Below are 6000 nucleotides of genomic sequence, written 5' to 3' on the forward strand. Positions count from 1 at the left end.
AACAAAGCACCATATGGTCAATGTTACTGTTACAAATGCCAAAAATATTAACAAATGTATAAATATGACACATCACACATAATAAGTTTAAATTAGTAGTACTTAAAACATACTAATAAAAAAAAAGAACAAATAAACTACAAGTAGTTTTTTTACAAGTTTGTCAAAAACGTTATTATATTAGAATAAAGTTTATTGAGTAGAAGATGATAAATTTATGTCAAATGCCCTAGGACTAGCTCTTCCAAATAGACATCTAGTTATCCCTAAAGGTTTGCTTGAGTGGTGAAGTGAAATGGTCCTCATGAAAGGTTAGGGTTTAAATAACATGAGCTCCCTTCTTGATGGGGGGTCTGGTGCATTTCCATCAAGACAATGCAACAACACACAAACTCAATTCTGGAACTACTATTCATTTGGCACAGCAACAATTTGTCTCTCAATTTTAACCAATCAAATGACCTTGGGGTCTTCCATCAAGAATGATTGTATAAAGGAAATAAGATAAAAGCCAACAAAGCTTTTCTTCAAATTTTCATTCAAAAAGCTAACCAACCTTTTTACAAAGTATGACCACCTTTTATATAGGGAAGAAATGGTGGCAAAATGGACTTTCCAATACAAAATCTATTAATTTTTTTTATATAAAAATCCCTTGAATTAAGCTAAGCCATGCATTCTAAACCAAACTCATACATAGTAATTAACTAAAGACAAAAGTTAGTTGTTTTTTCCTTAACTTTAGGAATGATGTTTCCTAACTAAAACAACCAAATTCTAATTTAGTTCCAATGTAACTAAAAACCAAATTTGGGCTCTTTGGGCTTCTCAAAATGATGCTTGGACGTTTGGGCCATTGATAGACTTCCAAAGTCACACTTTTGGATCAATTGGAGTAAACTATTTATTTGGACCTTGGGTGGATGTAATGAGACTATACCCAAAAGAGGTTTTGGGCCAAAATTGAAGGTGCAATGCTTCCTTTGGCTTGGGATTTGCTAGAACTTCATTCTTCTTAGCTTCAAAGGTTGCATGGAGACTTAAGGATAGCTTGGAACCCAAAAATGATAATGGAGCTGCGTATACATCATCCTCCCTAGGTTGAGAAAGATTTTCCCTCAAATCCTCAAGACGGTTATCTTCCACTTGCTGACCATTCATAAACAAGCTCTTTTTCTTGACTTCTTTTCCTTTAATAGCTTTATGAACTTGTTGTGGACTAAAAGGAGTTAAAGTGATAGTCTTGCCATTGAATTTAAATGAGTAAGTGCTCTTCTTGCCATCATCCTTTACTTCCCTACCAAATTGCCAAGGTCTTCCCAATAACAAGTGACAAGCATCCATAGGAATCACATCACACAAAATCTTATCATTATAATGCTTACCAATGGAGAAGGAAACAAGCACTTATTTGGCTACTTGGAGGCTGGTCCCATTACTTAACCATTGTAGTTTGTATGGTTGAGGGTATGGCATGGTGGATAACCCAAGTTTGTCTACTAAGATGGATGAGACCACATTTACACAACTCCCACTATCAATAATTAAAGAACACACTTTACCTCCAATAGTACACCTTGATTGAAAATGTGGAGTTTTTGTTTTTCATGAGGAAGAGGCTTAGCATGCAAAACTCTCTTAATAACTAGTAACTTTACTTCATCAGCTCCTTGTAGAATTTCTTCTTCTTCCTTGTTGGCTTTATCACTTTCATGGCTAGAAACTTCTTCTTCTTCTTGAAGGGACTCCTCAATTGCTTGCATCTTCATCAAGGATAAAACTCTTTTATTAGGGCATTCAACTTGGAAGTGTCCATAGCCTTAACATTTAAAACACTTTTTGTTGGAGAGGTTGGTCTTCACCATATTAGACTTGTCCTTAGTTGGTTCCACCACTTTTTCCTAGCCTTTCTCCTTGGAAGAAGAATTAGCAGCATTTGTGTAGGATGGGGAACCTTTATTGAAGGTAGTTCCCTTGATAAAAGATGTGTTTTTGTTAAATGATGTCCCTTTGGAGAATGACTTGGAAACCATGGGCTTCATGGCCTTCTTTTGCTTCTCCACTTTAATAGTCAACTTATGCACATCTTCAAAAGTGCAATATGGTTGCAACTCCACCATATGAGCAATGTCTTGATTCAATCCTCCAATAAATCTTATACTGGTTTGCTCCTTTATTTTCGATATCTCACTCCTTATTAATAGCTTCTCAAACTCCCTTATGTAATGTTTTACTTCCTTGCTTAAGGGTGTGTAGCTTGAGGTAAAGATCTCATTTATGGTTGTCTGGGAGGAATTTCATCTTCATAAGCTTTTTTAGTTTCTCCCAAGATCTCACTCTCTCTTTACCATCTCTTTCCCTTTGCTTTTTTAGATTTTCCCACCACAAGGATGCATAATCCTTGAATTTTAAGATGGCAAACTTACATTTCTTCTCATCCAAATAGCCCTTATATTCAAAAAATCTCTCAATAGCATGTAACCAATCAACAAAATCATCTGGACTCATGGTCCCTTCGAATTCTAGAATTTCAATCTTTAAACCCTTATCATCATCATTTTCTCTCCTAGGTGGTCTCTTTTGTTCTTCCTCACTTAAGTCATCATGAATTATCAATTCCTCCATAGTATGTCTAGAAGGAGGAGGGGAAGGTCTAATATGTCTTCTTAGGTGATGTAGTTGGGTTGGGTGAGGTGGAGGAGGGGGTATTTGGCTTTGTGTTGAAATTTGGGGTTGTGATAAGGTGCCCGACTTTGAGTGAGGGTCAAGTCTCTCATCATTTGCATCATTTGATTCATTTGGTCTCTAATGGCCTTAAGTTCTCCTTTGACCTCTTCTTTTAGTGTCGTGTGCAAATTCCCAAGGATGAGGAGATGAGGAGGATGAGGATGAAGTTCTTTTATGGGACATTTTTGGTAATGGCTAATGGGTAAAGGCTAATAATGGTTATAAGTGTTTGAGGGTTAGGGTGAGTATTGGCAAGTGTTTAGGTTAAGGAAGGTTCGTGTTTTAGGCAAATTAAAGTTCTGTAAACAATAACTTTATGGTAAATAGTAAATTTCAACCATAAACAGTAGCTCTAGGAAGAAGATTATAGTTAACAAATCACAAAAATAGCCTAGGCTATGATACCAAATGGTGCATTTCCATCAAGACAATATAACAACACACAAACTCAATTTTGGAACTACTATTCATTTGACACAGTAGCAATTTTTCTCTCAATTTTAACCAATCAAATGACCTTGGGATTTTCCACCACTAATCTTCCACCAAGAATGATTGGATAAAAGAAATGAAATAAAAGCCAACAAAGCTTTTCTTCAAATTTTCATTCAAAATGCTAACTAACCCTTTTACAAAGTATGACCACCTTTTATATAAGGAAGAAGTGGTGGCAAAATGAACTTTCCAATACAAAATCTATTAATTTTTTTATACAAGAATCTCTTGAATTAAGCTAAGTCATGCATTCTAAACCAAGGCCATACAAAGTAATTAACTAAAGACAAAAATTAGTTGTTTTTTCCTTAACTTTAGGAATGATGTTTCCTAACTAAAATAACCAAATTCTAATTTAGTTCCAATGTAACTAAAAACCAATTTTGGGCTCTTTGGGCTTCTCAAAATGATGCTTGGACGTTTGGGCTATTGATGGACTTCCAAAGTCACACTTTTGGATCAATTGAAGCAAGCTATTCATTTGGACCTTGGGTGGATGTAATGAGACTATACCCAAAAGTGGTTTTAGGCCAAAATTGAAGGTGCAATGCTTCCTTTGGCTTGGAATTTGGTAGAACTTCATTCTTCTTGGCTTTAAAGGTTGCATGGAGACTTGAGGATGGCTTGGAACCCAAAAATGACAATGGAGCTGTGTACACATCAAGGCCAAGGCATTCAATTTGTGGAAAGAAAACAAAGCTAAAACATGGAGAGAAAAGATGTTGAAGGATGACTTGAGATAAAAAGGAGGTTTAGTGGAAGAGGCAAATAAAGATGAGATTAGACAAGACAAGGGTAAGGTGGAAAACATTGGACATGATGAAAAAACAAGCCAAAGTGAAGATGATGATGTGGCACATGATGTGACAGTCAATGATGATGTGGCATGTGGCATGGCAATGTATTTGGAAGCATAGCATGATGATATAGACATACATAATAATGTGGAAGACATGTGAGAAGTTTAAAACATGTGAAATAAGGATTCCTAATTAAGTGAAATTTTGTTTAAATCAAGTTTCCTTGTGGAGTTTGGTTTAAAACAAATTTCCTCATCCAATTTAGTTAACTAAGTCTTTTATTAATTTTGGTTTTTTTAATATTTTAAGTATCCAATTTTGATTTAGGTAATAAAGAGCTTTTAGGACTTTGTTGTTTAGGAAAACTCAATTTTAAATTAGGATTCTATTAATATTATTTCCTATAATCATAATTTCTTAGAATTTGGAATTAATTAATATTCTTAATCTTAGTTAAACTAATATCCTAATTTAATAATTTTCCATTTTAGTAGGTTAGGATTTCTATTTTAATTAAGAAACTCATTAGCCTATATAAAGGGCTCAAGTCTTTGTAATTCAACAATCAATGAAGTATTAAATTCAAATTATTAATAAAACTTCTTATTTGAGTTTTCTTAAGAATTCTTTTGCAAAGCTTACAATAATTCTTGGTATCTCTTGCATTTGTTGAACGATATCAACCCTAAGCATCCTTATGAATAATATCACAACCTTATTAGCACTTGTCTTGCATCACTTCCTCATATGAAAGATCTTGAACAGATTAGCTTGGGCCTAAATAGTGATAGATCATAACAAAGCAAAACCCTAACTTACCTTACATAGTGATTGTCGATCTAATTACTATGTCTTGGGATGTTACCTATTTGATAAAAAAACTAAAGTAGACATCCAGTTAACTTGTACAATATTTCAAGGAGCAAAACCATTTAAGTGTTAATTTAAAGTAACTGTCATAATTAAGTTAATGAAGAACTAAATTCATGTTTTAACAAGAAAAATCCTAATACAATGGAGTGTTAGAGCATTGTTTTTATTGAATATTTTTTTTATTTGTAACACCCCTATCCAAATATATAACCTTACATGAAATATGGACCCAAAGAGACGTGTTAACTTAAACTTTTCCCAAACCAACAGTGGAAAATTAAAAGCATGATGTAACACTTTAACACATACAACGTGCAAAAAGGTGTAAACACACTCAAATAAAATAATTCATAAAAATCATCCACAAGTAAACAGGCGTTTGAAGTCCTAATTTCATGGCCAATAATGCATAAAGTAATTTCATATAATACATATATAAGTCCATAAAGCACAATTATCAAAATGCCCCTCACCAGATGCAATATCTTGAGCTGACCCACTGGCTCCCTTGTCACCCTACTAATCCACATACCCACTTGCAAAGCCACAATAAAGAACATGGTGAGTGAAAAACACCTAATAAATAAGTGACCTCTTGGCACCTTACACACAACATAAACCATAACTCAATGTTCCAATCCTTAATATAATGTGATACTCCTAGATGTTTTCCCAACATTCCGAATGCCTATCCAAATTATTCTCAACACCCCATGCCATACCTCTATTTGTGATGTCATCTCGAATAGCTAATGTCAAATGATGTACATTGATGCCCTGAACATTTAGTGAAGATGATGCATACATGGGTCCTTCTCCATTTTTGAGCTCCATATCTTCCTCAAGTCACCATGCCACCCAAAAAGTTAAGATGAATGAATTTCCAGCAACATACAAGCCTAAGGATGCAATACCTCCTCAATTTTGGTCCAAATCCACCTTTGGGTATAGCCTCCTTAAGTGGACTTAAGACCCACTTATATAATTGCTCCAATTGATCCAAAAGTGAAACTTTTGAAGCCCAAAGAGCTCAAAGTATGCCTTTAGTTGGTTTTGAACTAGAAGAGAAGATAGTTGCCTTAGTTAAGGAACAAGTTTCCTACAT

This window comes from Mangifera indica, chromosome 8 (genome assembly GCF_011075055.1).
Source record: "Mangifera indica cultivar Alphonso chromosome 8, CATAS_Mindica_2.1, whole genome shotgun sequence".
NCBI classification, from domain to species: Eukaryota; Viridiplantae; Streptophyta; class Magnoliopsida; order Sapindales; family Anacardiaceae; genus Mangifera; species Mangifera indica.